This window comes from Nicotiana sylvestris, chromosome 9 (genome assembly GCF_000393655.2).
Source record: "Nicotiana sylvestris chromosome 9, ASM39365v2, whole genome shotgun sequence".
In the NCBI taxonomy this organism is placed as follows: domain Eukaryota; kingdom Viridiplantae; phylum Streptophyta; class Magnoliopsida; order Solanales; family Solanaceae; genus Nicotiana; species Nicotiana sylvestris.
Genome location: NC_091065.1, coordinates 14,493,685 through 14,512,289, shown reverse-complemented (window position 1 = coordinate 14,512,289; position 18,605 = coordinate 14,493,685). Strand labels below are relative to the sequence as shown.

Sequence of the window (18,605 nt, the reverse complement as noted above, 5' to 3'; positions counted from 1 at the left end):
ATTTGCACATATATTTCCATTCTTGAATGCCAAGCTCTAATAGAATCAAAACAATACGCGACAAAAAGTTTGTTTCTTATCTATCAAAAATAATAAAAAATTGCCTCCCAATAATTTAACACCTAAAAACATCAGCACTATATATGTTATTATGTATGATTTTCGGGTATCAACTTGGCATTTTTTTCTTTCTTTGTCAGGATTTTGGTAACAATATGTAAGCTATTATAGCTGTTAGCTCAGTTGGTAAAAGTAAAAGTTGTGCTAACATTCTTTATCGAATTGACAAATACCTCGACTATCAGCAAAATATAAGGGAAGAAAGAGCACTAGTCATTTTCATCGCCCAATGCTCTTAACTATCAGAACTGATATTTTAGTCATAGTAAGATAGGTTCGCGGTTGTGTTATATCTGAGTGTGACGTTATGCTTATACTTTGGACTGTTAATACAACTTTTCTATTTTCTTCTATGTTGTAGGAATTTGATAACAGTACAAGATTCAATTGATTACTACTATTCAGGAAGCTGAGACAAGCTTCTTCTTGAAATTTCTCCTATTTTATAGATTTTGGATAATAGTTTCGTTTATTATTAATCTAACATAACACTATATTACAATGTACGATATGTCACGACCCGGAATTCCCACCGTCGGGATCGTGATGTCGCCTAACATTCCACTTGCTAGGCAAGCCAACGTTAGAATAGGTGTTCTCTGGATTCACAACCCTAAAGCCATTTGCAACAATCTTTTCCAACAATCCAAGAAGAGAGAAGATCTCTGGGATCATATGCTTCTATTTTCAGACTCTCCAATGCTTGTTGCTCATTTTCTCTGCAAATTCCTACACTGACACTAAACTTGGTGATTCTCAAAGTGAAAAACAAGAAAAAACAGAATTTTTTTGCTAACACCTTCATGATGTGCAAAGTTTTACTAGGAATTGAAAGTGTGTATCAAATAGTTGTTTGCCTATAGCTTGTTATTTGGCCAGGATATATAGCATCTAGAACTGTAGTTGAAGAATATATTGTCTAAAAAGATGATGACCGTAAAATTCCAAGACTTGAAGATCTTAAAGTATTTTTGTCCTCAATTTCTTGCTAAGTCAAGAGGACTCTGGCGAGTCTTCTCCAGAGTACAACTTTATCAAGTGTCTTTGTTTGGGGCCATTTAACACCACCCCAATTCATGAAGTGAAAACAACTTTAGTTCGTTTTAGTGTGTGATGATATCATTTTATGTATTTTTTTATTAGATGGGATTTCATTTTTTTTTTGAAAGGACAAAATGATATAGTGGGTAATCTCAAATTTTCGATACACCTCGCTGGTGTCATGTGAGTGTTCAAAATAACAACTATCATGTAGAAAATTGGCACGGCGGTGGATTTACTAATTCACAACTAGTTAAGACCTTCATAGACCAAAATGTAGTGCGAAATTATCATATAATGCAATCTGTTATCTGTAATACAGTATTCGGCTATCATGCTTAGGGAAACATTCTCTCTTACAAGTTTGATTTAACACAAAGATCAAACAGTTTCAACACAGACGACGAATAATTGTCTTTTAACTTTCTATAGGCCAAAAGATTGAATCAGAGTAGAAAAGGCCTAATTTACAACTAGTTAGGTGCATAGCATGTCCGCAGAATAACATAATGCTCGGCTGCTGAAGTTGAGCACAGTGTCAGTGGAGAGCAGTCTACAATTAGAATTCATTATACAAAATAGAATGGGACGTAGCCGGACAAATGATCAAAGAAAGAATGACCAAAGATGCTAGCTGCCACTGATTTTCCAACAGCTTTTCTCTTTCTTAATTTGAGCAAAGAGACCATCAAAACTTTTCCTTATTATTGGAGCTCGACATTCCAAGAGGAATAAAATGCATGCCTTTGAGATGAAACTTGAGGGATAATGTCCAGAGGCGGCTCAACACTGCATGTGGCCTAAAGCAAAAATTTAAAATGAGGCCTTAAAAGACATTCGATGTTAAGAAATGCTTTTTCATATATATCTAATCCTTTGATAATTTCATTAGCTTAAGATTGAAAAATTGTCTAAAAAGCACTTAAAGAATAGAAGGAGATTCTACAAAATCATAGTTATAAACAAAATTGATTCAAGTTGAAGTGAGTTAGACAAATTAAGAAGTTGAGCCCATCCACCATGCGTGAGGTAACAAAAAAGAATAATAAAAATTAGGAAGTAAATGCAAATTTAATAATCTATAATTTTTTGGTATAAACTTTAAAAATTGACAACAAAGGATTAAAACTATTTTATTTATCACTAATAATAAATACATAATCATCTATACTATATATATAGTTTGAGTAAATTTGGGGCCTTAATATTTTGGGGGCCTAAAGCCACTGCTTTAGTGGCTTTAGGGTTGAGCCGCCACTGATAATATCATTCCAATCAACCTCCTGTAGAAGAAAAATGATTAGCTTCAAGGCATCAAATGTCATTTCCATCCTCACCATTTTGAAACAGCACGTAAATTTGTAATTACAGGACCATACACTGCCTGAAAGATTGCACACAAAAGCATATATAGAATGGAAAATAAATTTGAAAGGAAGCAGTATTACCTCAGAAAATCCCAAGATAGATATCCTTTCAACTATGACACCATCAGATCAAAGGGCTGATAAATTGCATCACTCTTGCCTATAAAAAAAAGACTCATTCATAACAATATTATATGGTGCTGAAGCTTCCAGAGGATAATTATTTGAGAAACAAACTTCAGATTTTTGTTTTCTTTTTTTGTAATAACTATGAAATATTACCATTAACAAACAAAGTAATACACCTTTGACTTGTACTGGACTTCTGCATTTAAGGAGGCTCCTCCTCCTTGCTCACTCACTGCAAAAAAGAAAACAAGATTACATAGATTGCTATTGAGATATATGAAACCTCAGGCAATACATGAACTGAAAATCTTCAAGCAAGACTGGTTTAACAAAGACTATGCATATCCGACTGACATAGCTACGTATGTTCATGATAAATATGCTTTCTCGGCTTTATGGTGGCAATAGATGTTCCATACTGCTCAACAATACTTAATAAACAAGAAGAATTAAAAGCAATCAAACAGAAAAATGAAAAGCTACTGAAAAAAAAAAGAATAACTCACATCTGTTAGAGCACCATTCGTTTTAATTATTAAAGGTATTCTCCATCGATATATATTTTGGAAATATGAGCAATACTTGGCCAGTAATCCCCCTTCTCAAATTCTAGATGTTGTTTTACCAATGGGCAACAGGATATAGATAGTTTGGAAAGGGAAGAAGGGATTCCTTTTACTGGAAGAGATTGGAGATTAGGGCAACCGAAGATAGTCAGCTCAGTGAGCGAAGATGGCAGCGCTGATTCTGTAAGAGATTGGAGTTGATGGCACTCGTGGATACGTAAACTTCGAAGCTTGGGGAGGCGCCGAAGACTTTCCATCAGTAGTGAATGGAGCTCATGATGTTCAAATAATATTAGCTCAGAAAGAGACGGGGGAAGCCCTTCTTCGAGCAGTGACCAAACTTGAGGTAAATAACCAACAGATAGACCTTCAAGAGAGGTGAGGCTTTTGAAAACTTGGCTGCTTAATGTTTTCAGATTGGATCTGTATCGAATTAAGCAAGGCATCTCCCAATTTTGATCAGTAAGAATCTCTTCATCACTGCCATCATGTTTGATGCGCAAATCTGTAAGACAGGGAAGTCTCTGTAAACGCCACTTCTTTAGGCCATTCACCAACTTCTTACAATTATCGATCTCAAGGAGTTCTAAATTGAAGGGCAACCCTCCAATTTCCTGCATACTTTCTGGCAGCGACTTCAGCTTCCCGCAGTCAACTATATACAATTCACGCAACGACATTGTCTGTGTCCTGCATGCCACCGAAAGTGTTTTAAGATTCTCACAACCAAAAATACCTAGAATTTCAGTCTCAGTGGGAATCAAAAGCCTCCTAAAGCCGCGGCAACCATCTATAGACAAAGAGCGTGTTCTGGGGAACAACTCAGTTGATATATCTTCCATAGAATCACATCCATTTAGTACCAATCTCTCGAGAAACATGTTGCTTCTACTAGAATCATCTCACTAACTGATGACTCCGGTTTCAATTTCCCACAATGTAATATGTTTATTTCTTTCAAGGTATTTGGCAGACTCCTAATAGGAAAGGCAGTACCCGTGTTACAATCACTAATATATAATTAAACAATCTGCATCATTGCCTGAAGTTGGTAAGTAAACAGTTCAGCATGATTAAAAAGAACTCCAACCTTAGGAGAACCATCAACTTTAAACTCTTTTAAACTTGAAAGTTAGATAGGTGTCTCCAAAATGAGTTCAGGACCTCTTGAAATTTTCAATCCTGTCAAAGAACAAAGATTTTCAGGCAACTTTCCAATCAACTTGGGGCAACTGATAATTGAAAGATCTTGAAATGTAGGGAACTCCCCATTCCCAAGTATATGCCACTGCTTCCACTCCAGCATCCCAGCAAATTCAAGCCTTTCAAGAGAGTTGAAAGGTTTTATTGAAGAAGGACTACCATAGAATTCTTCGGTCACCTCTGATCTTAGATGCATTCTTGTGATGGTAAGGAATTTCAAAGAAGGAAGTTGTCCTAATGCTGGCAAGGAATAACAGTATCTGCAGTTGCTAAGAGACAATCCCGCCAGTTTAAGAAACGAATGATCAGCCAGCCATTTTGGAAATTTTGTTCCTCTATATCTGTTGATCTCAAGTTCCTTTATGTCTGTATTCGGTTGTAGCTCATCAAGTATGTCTCTTTCAATTTGCGAATTGTCAGCAATGCTTCCACCCCACTCCAGTAATAAATTTTCAACATGTTCCTTCTCCCTCAAGTTTTCCTTCAGAGCTTCCCTTCTATCAACCACATTTTGCAACTCTAGAATTGATAGAGATCCATACAAGTTGTGTAGTTCGCTCAAATCTCCGATTCTCGAACCATTGCAACCACCTAGAAGAACATTAGCTCCCGATAACATATGAAGGCTTTTCAAATTGCTAGGATGTAGTGGCATCTTCAAGCGAGAAGTGCGGCTAATGTCAAGGTGACGCAAGTTGATCAAATTTTCCATATGCAGCGGTAACTCCTCAAGATTATGACAAGATGACAAGATAAGCGTCTCTAGTTTATACAATAAACAAACTGAAGCCGGTAACTGTTTTATCTCTGTCTAAGAAAGGTCCAAAAATCTTAGCAGTTTTAATTTGATAAACAAGACCTTTGGCAACTCCTTGATCTGATAACGAGACAATGATAGTGCCCTTAAGGATGTTAGACTTGGTAAGATGTTATGCAGCACTCTCTTGCTTAGAGAAAATAAACTATCGAGCCGGATGCGCATTGGAAGCAATGTCCTCAGCTGCTCCAATTTGTAGAGGACTGTTATGTTGAGGAAGAGGCAAACCCGAAAATAAAGAAGATAAAGAACACCAAATTTTAACGTGAAAAACCTTTTGAACCGAAGGTAAAAACCACGGGATCACAAAGATCCAAAAAGCTCCACTATAATAATAAGAGGGTTACAAAAGTTCTCCAAATTGGCTACACAACAAGTGCCAAACACGGAGCAACAATAACAACAAGAGCAATAACTAATCAATTGAAGAAAGAGGAGAATCCACAAAAACGAAGCTGTTGTTCGAGGCTCGAAATCAGATGCTACGAGACTCCAAATTCGATCTTCACCATTCAAATCCAAGACAAGATGTTACGAACACTCAGTAAAAATTTCAGCCCGATCTAACGGTTAACAAATCGAAAACGTGATTTGAATGTTGGCTGGTCGGAATAAAAATCTGCAGCAAAAGAAATATTTTTCTTCTCTCTTCTCTCTTGACGAAAGCTCTCTCAAAAATCAGTCTTATGTGCTTAAGTCTTTCAAAGACTTGTATCAATGAGCATAGAATAATTCTCCAAGGTTGTCTTATTTATAGATCATGAGTGGTGCTTTCTCTTAAAGCCAAAACCCACTCAAAATAGGAATAAACCGAATTCAGTTCCAAATAGGAATGAAAACCAAAAGAGAATAGGATTAGGCCATTGGGCCTTTGGCTGGACAACATGGGCATGTGCCCAACAAACTCCCCCTCCAGCCAAGGGGCCAAATGTGTCTTCAAGTAGAGGAACTATTGGCACGCTTCATGCCTGCCAATTTTCTGCAAAACGCATGCTTATCTGCAAGCTTAACTACGAAGTCCTCATGCTGCTCCATATAAATCACCTCATCTAACTCACCATAAAAAAAAAAGCAATCTTGACATCCATCTGCTCAACTTCTAAATCTAGACTTGCAGCTAAGCCTAGAACCACATGAATAAAAGACATCTTCACAACAAGGGAGAAAATTTCATCAAAGTCAACTCCCTTCTTCTCGCCAAAACCTTTAACAACTAACCTCGCCTTGTATCTTGGCGTAGAGGTATGGTTATCTTACTTTATTCTGAATATCCATTTGTTAGATAAAGCTTTTTTACCTTTCGTCAATTTCACTAACTCATATATGCCATTCTCATGGAGTGACTTCATCTCATCTTCCATCGCTTCGATCCACTGATCTTTGTGAGTATCTTGCATGACTTCATCATAATTCTCAGGTTCTCCCATGTCAGTCAAAAGTACATACTCATCAGGAGGATAGTGCATGGATTTTTGCTTCTCCCTTGTAGACCTTCTAAGAGAGGTTTCTGGAGCATTTGAAGTAGTTACATGTGCAGGAATTGGTTGCTGATCAACCACAACTTCATCAACTAGAGCATCCATAACATCTACACCATGATGATCACTTTGATCTTGATCACTATCTCCATCATTGTCTTGGGTTACTTCATGTGCAATAGGTGCCTTAGCAATTGAAACTGGATCAATATCAACTAAGCTCCCACTACGCTGAGAATCTATCTTCTCAGCTTTGTCAATATCTTCAATAGTTTGGTTTTCAAAGAATATTGCATCACGACTTCTAATAAGTTTATTATCAATTGGATCATAAAAACAATACCCAAACTCATCTTGACCATAACCGATAAAGATGCACTGATTTGTTTTGACATCGAGTTTCGATCTCTCATCTTTAGGAACATGCACACAAGCTTTACATCCAAAAACTCTCAAGTGATCATAAGATACATCTTTGGCAAACCAAACTCTGTCTGGGACATCACCATCCAAAGCAACTGCAGGAGACAAATTGATAACATAGGTAACAGTGTTAAGTGCTTCCGCCCAAAATGTATTTGGAAGTTTAGCCTCTGAAAGTAAGCATCTAACTCTCTCAGCTAGAGTTCTATTCATCCTCTCTGCCAAACCATTCAATTGAGGTGTCTTGGGCGGAGTTTTCTGATGATGAATTTCTTTTTCCTTGCAATAGTTATCAAAGGGACCACAATATTCACCACCATTGTCAGTGCGAATACATTTTAATTTCTTCCCCGTTTGTCTCTCAGCTAAGGCCTGAAATTCCTTAAACACGCTAAGTGCTTGATCTTTAGATTTCAAAGGATACACCCAGAGCTTACGAGAATGATCATCAATGAAGGTCACAAAGTAATGTGCACCACCTTTTGACTTTACTTTAAAAGGACCACACAAATCAGAGTGTACTAACTCCAATAAATCGGGCTTTCTTAAGGGAGGATGGCTATGAAAGAAAACCCTTTTCTGTTTGCCAGCTAAACAATGGATACACCTTTTCAGCTTTGCTTGTTTCACTCCAGAAAGCAAATTTTTCTTAGCCAAACACGTAATCCCCCTCTCGCTCATATGACATAGTCTTCAATGCCACAATTCTGATAAAGTATCACTTTTTACCAGATTTATGGAGTCATTAAAAATAGAGCTTTGTGTCACATATAATTGACCAGACTTAACTCCTCGACCACTACTAACAAGCCCTTAGTGAGCTTCCATTGGCCATTAAAGAGGGCATTATGGTAACCTTCATCGTCTAATCTTCCTGCGAAGATCAAATTGAATGGAAAGTTTGGAGCATGCTTTACATCTTGAAGAACTAACGTTGAACCATTATTAGTTTTCAAACAAACTGTGCCAACACCAAACACCTTAACTTCACTGGCATTGCCCATCTTTAACACTCCAGAATCAACATGAGTATAAGATAAGATTTTTTTTTGTTGGTGTGACATGTGAGGTAGCTCCAGAATCTACTATCCAGCTCGTCTCATGGGATACCAAATTTATGATGTTTTCATCATAAACAAAAAGAAGGTCATCTCGAACAATAGCAGCAACATTGTTCTCATTATTTTCAGCTTTCTTTCCTTCTCTAGTGTCTTGATTCAACTTACAGCAAAACCTTTTGATGTGTCCTTTCTTGCCATAGTGGTTGCATATAATATTATAGTATTTGGACCTTGACTTACTTCTACTTTTACCTCTATTCCTTCAGCCTCTTATTCTATCTCTCCCCTGGTCTTCTATAACCAAGATATCTGCTTGTGAGGACGAATCCTGAGATTTTCTCCTTACTTCCTCGTTCCACACACCACTCTTGGCATATTCCATGGTCACCTTACCTCTAGGAGCTGAATTTGTCAATGAAACACGAAGAGTTTCCCAAGAGTCTGGCAGAGTATTAAGAAGCCAAAGTCCTTGTATCTCATCATCGAAATTAACTCCCATTCCAGATAGCTGATCAAGGACGCCCAGGAAATCATTTATGTGATCAAGGATAGGGCTGCCTTCCTTGTATTTAAAGGTCATCAATTGCTTTAGCAGAAACAATTTGCTGTTCCTGGTTTTTGAAGCATAAAAAGTCTCCAGCTTTTCCCACAATGATCTCGCATGTATGTCGTTCACAATATGGTATCTTCAACCCATTGTCGTATATATCCACATATTGTTGGTTCTCAAAATCCCAATCTTCATCGGATATACTCTCAGGATTATGAGCTGAAAAAACGGGTAGATGCATCTTCTTCACGAATAACAAGTCTTTCATCTTGCTTCTCCAAACATTATAATTTCTCCCATTTAAACATACCATCCTGCTCATATTCGCCTACATTTCGTAACAACACGAATAAATAACTAAGGCTTTGATACCACTGTTATGTCGAGGAAGAGGCAAACCCGAAAATAAAGAAGATAAAGAACACCAAATTTTAACGTGGAAAATCCTTCAAATCCAAGGTAAAAACCACAGGATCAAAAAGATCCAAAAAGATCCACTATAATAATAAGAGGGTTACAAAAGTTCTCCAAGTGCCAAACACGGAGCAACAATAGCAACAAGAGCAATAACAAATTAATTGAAGAAAGAGGAGAATCCACAAAAATGAAGCTGCTGTTCGAGGCTCTAAATCAGATGCTACGAGCTTTCAAATCTGATCTCCACCGTTCAAATCCAAGACCAAGATATTACGAACACTCAGTAAAATTCTCAGCCCGATCTAACGGTTAACAAATTGAAAACGTGATTTGAATGTTGTCTAGTTGGGATAAAAATCTACAGCAAAACAAATATTTTTCTTCTCTCTTCTCTCTTGACGAAAGCTCTCTCAAAAACCACTCTTATGTGCTTAAGTCTTTTAAATACTTGTATCAATAAGAACAATAACAACAACAATAACAACAACCCAGTATAATCCCACTTAGTGGGGTCTGGGAGGGTAGTGTGTACACAGACCTTACCCCTACCCTGAGGTCGAGAGGTTGTTTCCAAATAGACCCTCAGTATTCTTCCCTCCAAGAACTTTCCACCTTGCTCTTGGGGAGACTCGAACTTACAACCTCTTGGTTGGAAGTGGAGGTTGCTTACCATCAGAGCATAGAATAATTTTCCAAGGTTGTCTTATTTATAGATCATGAGTGGTGCTTTCTTTTAAAGCCAAAACCCACTCAAAATAGGAATAAACCGAATTCAATTCCAAATAGGAATGGAAACCAAAAGAGAATAGGATTAGGCCATTGGGCCTTTGGCTGGACAACATGGGCATGTGCCCAATAAACTCCCCCTCCAGCCAAGGGGCCAAATGTGTCTTCAAGTAGAGGAAGTATTGACAGGCTTCATGCCTGCCAATTTTCTACAAAACGCATGCTTATCTGCAAGCTTAACTACGAAGTCCTCATGCTGCTCCATATAAATCACCTCATCTAACTCACCATGAAGAAAAGCAATCTTGACATCCATCTGCTCAACTTCTAAATCTAGACTTGCAGCTAAGCCTAGAACCATATGAATAGAAGACATCTTCACAACAGGGGAGAAAATTTCATCAAAGTCAACTCCCTTCTTCTGGCCAAAACCTTTAACAACTAACCTCACCTTGTATCTAGGCGCATAGGTATGGTTATCTTACTTTACTCTGAATATCCATTTGTTAGATAAAGCTTTCTTACCTTTCGTCTTCACTAACTCATATATGCCATTCTCATGGAGCGACTTCATCTCATCTTCCATCGCTTCGATCCACTGATCTTTGTGAGTATCTTGCATGGCTTCATCATAATTCTTAGGTTCTCCCATGTTAGTCAAAAGTACATACTCATCAGGAGGATAGCGCATGGACTTTTGCTTCTCCCTTGTTGACCTTCTAAGAGAGGTTTCTAGGGCATTCGAAGTAGTTACCTGTGCAGGAATTGGTTGCTGATCAACCACAACTTCATCAACTGGAGCATCCATAACTTCTACACCATGATGATCACTTTGATCTTGATCACTATCTCCATCATTGTCTTGGGTTCCTTCATGTGCAATAGGTGCCTTAGCAATTGAAACTGGATCAATATCAACTAAGCTCCCACTACGCTGAGAATCTATCTTCTCAGCTTTGTCAATATCTTCAATAGTTTGGTTTTCAAAGAATATTGCATCACGACTTCTAATAAGTTTATTGTCAACTGGATCATAAAAACAATACCCAAACTCATCTTGACCATAACCGATAAAGATGCACTGCTTAGTTTTGACATCCAGTTTCAATCTCTCATCTTTAGGAACATGCACACAAGCTTTACATCCAAAAACTCTCAGGTGATCATAAGATACATCTTTGGCAAACCAAACTCTATCTGGGACATCACCATCCAAAGCAACTGCATCAGACAAATTGATAACATAGGCAACAGTGTTAAGTGCTTCCGCCCAAAATGTATTTGGAAGTTTAGCCTCTAAAAGTAAGCATCTAACTCTCTCAGCTAGAGTTCTATTCATCCTCTCTGCCAAACCATTCAATTGAGGTGTCTTGGGCGGAGTTTTCTGATGACGAATTTCTTTTTCCTTGCAATAGTTATCAAAGGGACCACAATATTCACCACCATTGTCAGTGCGAATACATTTTAATTTCTTCCCCGCTTGTCTCTTAGCTAAGGCATGAAATTCCTTAAACACGCTAAGTGCTTGATCTTTAAATTTCAAAGGATACACCCAGAGCTTACAAGAATGATAATCATTGAAGGTCACAAAGTAATATGCACCACCTTTTTACTTTACTTTAAAAGGACCACACAAATCAGAGTGTACTAGCTCCAATAAATCGGGCTTTCTTAAGGGAGGATGGCTATGAAAGGAAACCCTTTTCTGTTTGCCAGCTAAACAATGGATACACCTTTTGCTTTTCACTCCAGAAAGTAAATTTTTCTTAGCCAAACACGTAATCCCCCTCTCGCTCATATGACTCAGTCTTCGGTGCCACAATTCTGATAAAGTATCACTTTCCACCAGATTTATGGAGTCATTAAAAATAGAGCTTTGTGTCACATATAATTTAACAGACTTGACTCATCGAGCCACTACTAACAAGCCCTTAGTGCTCTTCTATTGGCCATTAAAGAAAGCATTATGGTAACCTTTATCGTCTAGTCTTCATGCGGAGATCAAATTGAAAGGAAAGTCTGGAGCATGCTTGACATCTTGAAGAACTAATGTTGAACCATTATTAGTTTTCAAACAAACTGGGCCAACACCAAACACCTTAACTTCACTGGCATTGCCATCTTTAACACTCCAGAATCAACATGAGTATAAGATGAGAAAAAATCTTTTCTTGGTGTGACATGTGAGGTAGCTCCAGAATCTACTATCCAGCTCGTCTCATGGGATACCAAATTGATGACATTTTCATCATAAATAAAAAGGTCATCTCGAACAATAACAACAACATTGTTCTCGTTATTTTCAGCTTTCTTTCCATCTCTAGTGTCTTGAGTCAACTTGCGGCAAAACTTTTTGATATGTCCTTTCTTGCCACAGTGGTTGCATATAATATTATAGTATTTGGACCTTGACTTACTTCTACTTTTACATGTATTCCTTGAGCCTCTTGTTCTATCCCCCCTCCCCCGATCTTCTATAACCAAGATATATGCTTGTGAGGACGAACACTGAGATTTTCTCCTTACTTCCTCGTTCAACACACCACTCTTGGCATATTCCATGGTCACCTTACCTCCAAAAGCTTAATTTGTCAAAGAAACACGAAGAGTTTCCCAAGAGTCTGGCAGAGTATTAAGAAGCCAAAGTCCTTGTATCTCATCATCGAAATTAACTCCCATTCCAGATAGCTGATCAAGGACGCCCAGGAAATCATTTATGTGATCAAGGATAGGGCTTCCTTCCTTGTATTTAAAGGTCATCAACTGCTTTAGCAGAAACAATTTGTTGTTCTTGATTTTTGAAGCATAAAGAGTCTCTAGCTTTTCCCGCAATGATCTCGCATGTATCTCGTTCACAATATGGTTGCGAACATTATCTTCAACCCATTGTCTTATATATCCACATACTTGTTGGTTCTCAAAATCCCAATCTTCATCGGATATACTCTCCGGTTTATGAGCTGAAAAAACGGGTAGATGCATCTTCTTCACGAACAACAAGTCTTTCATCTTGCTTCTCCAAACATTATAATTTCTCCAATTTAAACATACCATGCTGCTCATATTCGCCTCCATTCCGTAACAACCCGGATAAATAACCAAGGCTGTGATACCACTGTTATGTCGAGGAAGAGGCAAACCCGAAAATAAAGAAGATAAAGAACACCAAATTTTAACGTGAAAAACCCTTCAAAGCGAAGGTAAAAACCACGGGATCACAAAGATCCAAAAAGCTGCACTATAATAATAAGAGGGTTACAAAAGTTCTCCAAATTGGCTACACAACAAGTGCTAAACCCGGAGCAACAATAGCAACAAGAGCAATAACTAATCAATTGACGAAAGAGGAGAATCCATAAAAATGAAGCTGCTGTTCAAGGCTCGAAATCAGATGCTACGAGCCTCCAAATCCGATCTCCACTGTTCAAATCTAAGACCAAGATGTTACGAACACTAAGTAATAATTTCAGCCCAATCCAACGGTTAACGAATCGAAAACGTGATTTGAATATTGGCTGTTTGGAATAAAAATCTGCAGCAAAACAAATATTTTTCTTCTCTCTTCTCTCTTGATGAAAGCTCTCTCAAAAACCACTCTTATGTACTTAAGTCTTTCAAAGACTTGTATCAATGAGCATAGAATAATTCCCCAAGGTTGTCTTATTTATAGATCATGAGTGGTGCTTTCTCTTAAAGCCAAAAACCCACTCAAAATAGGAATAAATCGAATCCAATTCCAAATAGGAATGAAAACCAAAAGAGAATAGGATTAGGCCATTGGGCCTTTGGCTGGACAACATGGGCATGTGCCCAACAAGTTTCACTTTCTCAAAGTCACCATATCTCACTGAATATGATAGGTGCCGACATTTTTCCAACATGTGAGATTCTTTGTTATCTTGCAAATTAATGCATAGTTTTGAAGATGCAATTTGGGCCAAATCATTGACAAGGTAATGTATTAAGAATTCCTATGCATTCCTTTTAGAAGACCCTCAGACCCTTTCGAACAATGATCTTGATTGCAACTCGAGAAAGTATTGCTTGCCTGAATCTTCAATTGTGGCATCTTGTTGCAGCGGCTGTACAAGACCATTAGCAATCCATAATTGAACGACTTGTTCTTTGCAAAATGGATAATCTTTGGGAAATATTGCACAATAGGCAAAGCATCGCTTCAAATGTGCAGGAATATCATCATAGCTCAATATTAAGGCTGGTAAAATGTCATTTGGACGACTTGGAAGCTCCCAAATTTCACTTCTCCAAATGTGTCTCCACTCATCAACCTCTGTTTTGGAGCGTAAAAGGCCAGCAAGTGTCTTTAAAGACAAAGGCAATCCTCTACACTTGCCAACAATTTGTTTCCCAAGCTCTTTAAGTTTTGCATATTCCTCAGGATCCCTGCTTTCAAATGCATGTTTTTCGAATAAATTCCAAGAGGCTTCACTAGACAGAATCCCAACTCTAATTGGACTGCTTCCCATCATCAAGGCTATATTTTCTTTACGTGTCGTCATGATGATATTACTTCCTACCTCCCCTTGTACAAAAAGATTTCTCAAATCATTACACTCATTAGAGTTGTCATTCCACACATCATCTAAAACAATAAGAAACTTTTTTCCCTTTAAGCTTTCCTTCAATTTTATTTGAAACTGATTAAGATTGTTATCAACCATAGAGTCAAATGAGCCAATTTCTTGAAGTAACCCTTTTGTTATTCTGAAAGCATCATATGGTTCACACACACAGATCCAAGCTTTCAAATTAAAATGGTCTTTCACCTTATTCTCATAATTGTAAACAGTTTTAGCAAGTGTTGTCTTGCCAACCCCAGCCATTCCAACTATAGGAATTACAGTCAAATTTTTTCCGTTTGCATCAACAGATAATAAGCAGTCAACCAATTCCTTTATTTCATTCTGCCCACCAAAAATATCAGATTCATCAACCACAGAAGTTGAAAGTTTTCTAGTTCCTTGTTTACTCGAGTCAAGATATGCCTTTAGGTCAAGGCGACCAATTTGCTTTTCCAACTCCAATGTTTCTATGGTGTCTTCCAACTTCTCCTTCATGTTAAGAAAAAGTTCATCACTCAAACATAAGTTGAGGTCACTTACCTGTTGGTTGCTTGTTTCTGCAAGATTTTGATGCTGACCTTCCACCTTAACTCTCAGAACTTCATAATTGATTTCTTCCATTAAGTTTTCAGCATTGTCCACAGCATCTTGAAGCTCATTAAGCCACCGGCTCACGTATAGATTTGATGCCTTCTTATTCTCTGCATCACATAAAACAGCCTGAAGACCAAGCAAGGTAATTCTCAACTTCTTTAATAATCGAACATCATGCTTGTCCCTCTGAAACATCTTCAGCAGCTCGCCCAGAGGAGCAAGCCTATCGAAGAGAACATTCAGAACTGAAGAAAGCAATGCACCCCCAACTGCTAATCCAATATCCATTTCTGTGAGCTGCAAATTAAAGCAAAACAAAATGGTCAAGAATTTGGAGAGGAAGGTTATCTCTATCTTAAAGTACTGTCTACTAATAAGAGCATTATTTTGCCTGTTCAATGCTAGAGTAATTAGCAAACTAGTATGGTAGGAGAGTATACTAACTATGTGAATTATGAGGACGACACTGGATTTTGAACAAATGTTAGACTAGGAATCAAACCCAAGCAGGATATTAAAAGTCTAAGTTGTGCCCCTCAAATCAATCAATGCAGCTGCTTAAGCTTTGTATCATACGGTGCCAATCAAAATATATACTCCTTCCATCCCATAATGAATGACCTTTTGGCATTTTTATTTTGGTCCAAAATAAATGTCATTTTTGTTGGGAAATAAACCCCCTACCAAAATAATATTCACGGTAATAAAAGCGGAATAATAATGTAGCACCGAGATACGGTAATTAATAAGAATAAAAGAGTAACAATAACACCAAGATTTTTACGTGGAAAACCCTTCTGAATAAGGGAAAAAACCACGACCCCGAGAGGAGTAACTGATATCACTATAGTAAGGATTTTACACTTTGTAGGCCCGAGTAAAATACTACAAAGACCACTACAACATTCAAAAGAAATAACCCTCTTTTGATATTTCACCTCGCTACAATATCACTCACTCTCTATTTTCTTCACAGACTATTTTCTTATACCTTGTCTGTGAAACCTCACTCTTTCTTTCTAGCTCTCAGATATATTTTCCTCTGAGATTGTGATGATAAAAATGAGAGCCGAAGCTTTCATTTTATAGGCAGAATACAGCCTACCTCATTTGACAGCTTCATCTCTGCAGCGTGCCATTTTTGACAGAAAACAAAAAATGTGGGCTGCTGCTATTACCAACTTTGACAAACGTGAGGAAGGAAGAAAATTTCTTCCTTGAAATGTGGGCTGGACCCCACAAATCTCCCCCTCCAGTCCTATTCACCCGAAGGAGGTAACTTCGTAGTTTCTAGTTTGAGTGTATGCGGACAAGTTCTTTGCATAGCTCAAACTTGTCTCTTGGTACCACTTTGGTCAGCATATCGGAAGGATTCTCACTTGTATGAATCTTTTTGACCTGTAAAGATTCGTTCTCCACCTGCTCACGAATCCAATGATATCTCACATCTATGTGTTTGGTCCTTGCATGGTACATAGAGTTCTTGTTAAAGTCTATTGCACTTTGACTGTCACAATAGACGACATACTCCTTCTGATGCAATCCAATCTCTTGAAGTAACCGTTTGAACCATATCATCTCCTTGCCAGTTTTTGTAGCGGCAATATACTCTGCTTCAGTTGTTGAAAGTGCAACGCACTTCTGCAACTTAGACTGCCATGATATAGCTCCCCCTGAAAATGTAAATAAATATCCAGTAGTAGATTTTCTGTTGTCAATGTCACCTGCCATATCAGCATCTGTATAGCCCTTCAAGATTGGATCAGATCCTCCAAAGCACAAACAATCTCCCGTGGTACCTCTCAGGTACCTGAGTATCCACTTGACTGCTTCCCAATGTTCCTTTCCAGGATTTTCAAGAAACCTGCTGACAACACCAACTGCGTGAGCAATATCAGGTCTAGTGCATACCATTGCATACATTAAGCTTCCGACTGCTGAAGAATAAGGAACTTTAGCCATGTTCCCTTTCTCCTCCACTGTTGTAGGACACATCTTCTTACTCAACTTTAGATGACCAGCAAGAGGTGTGCTGACTGGCTTAGCATTCTTCATGTTGAAGCGTTCTAGTACACGTTCAATGTACTTCTCCTGAGATAGCCACAACTTTCTACTTGTTCTCTCTCGAACTATCTTCATCCCTAGAATTTGTTGTGCTGGGCCCAAGTCCTTCATATCAAATGACTTGGACAGATCTCCTTTCAACTTTGCTATCAACCCCTTGTCTTTTCCTACAATTAACATGTCATCCACATACAACAACAATATAATAAAGTTATTCTCAGAAAATCTTTTGAAGTATACACATGGATCAGAATAGGTCTTTAGGTATGTTTGACTTTTCATGAATGAGTCAAACTTCATGTACCACTGCCTTGGTGCCTGCTTCAATCCATAAAGACTCTTATTCAATTTGCACACCATGTGTTTCTTTCCAGCTACTTCAAATCCTTCTGGCTGCTCCATATAAATCTCCTCTTCCAAATCTCCATGAAGAAATGCAGTTTTCACATCCAACTGCTCCACTTCAAGATCTAGGCTAGCTGCTAAGCTCAAAATTGTTCGAATAGAAGTCATTTTGACAACAGGTGAGAAAATTTCGTCAAAATCAATACCTTTCTTTTGTTCGAAGCCTTTAACCACCAATCGAGCTTTGTATCTGACCAGCTTGCCATTTCCATCTTTCTTGAGTTTAAAGACCCATTTGCATTTGAGTGGTCTTTTACCCTTTGGAAGTTCAACCAGCTTGTATGTGCCATTTTTCTGTAGAGATTCCATCTCTTCTTGCATAGCTTTCATCCACTGGTTCTTTTCTGGATGGGACAACACCTCCTTAAGACTTTCTGGCTCCCCCTCATCACTGATGAGGACATACTCTGTGGAAGGGTACCTGCATGACTCTACCCTTGGCCTCTCCGATCTCCTCAGAGGTTGAGGTTGTTCCTCTCCCTGAGTGGGGTGCTCCACTTCCTCGACACCTTCATCAAGTTGCTCCCCTGCTCAATAACCTCACCAGGTTGCTCCCCCTGCTCGGCAACCTTGTCGGTCGTACTTTCTGCACTTGTGGGATTGTTAGAAGTAGAAGGAATAGTAACAAGGTTAGGAATTATACCATTCTTCGCCTTTTCTGACATATCAGCAGCAGTTCCAACTTCACTTTCTCGGAAGACTACATCTCTGCTTCTGATGACCTTCTTCTTTACAGGATCCCACAATCTGTACCCGAACTCTTCATCTCCATATCCGATAAATATGTAGGGAATAGATTTATCATCTATCTTTGTTTTCTGCTCTTTTGGTACATGTGCAAAAGCTCTACAACCGAACACCTTCAGATGCGAGTAGGACACCTCCTTGTTGGTCCAAACTCTCTCTGGGATTTCAAACGCCAACGGAACTGATGGACTCCTATTGATCAGGTAACAGGCTGTCTGAACTGCTTCACCCCAGAATGACTTAGGCAGTTTAGCCATTCTGAGCATGCTTCTCACCTTCTCCACAATGGTGCGGTTCATCCTCTCGGCTACGCC

The 18,605-nt window shown here is 38.3% G+C and overlaps 1 pseudogene; it reads right to left on the bottom strand.

Moving 5' to 3' along the window:
• Positions 1-1,510: 1,510 nt before the first annotated feature.
• On the bottom strand, positions 1,511-15,363 carry LOC104215155 (uncharacterized; annotated as a pseudogene).
• Between the last annotated feature and the right edge of the window lie 3,242 nt (positions 15,364-18,605).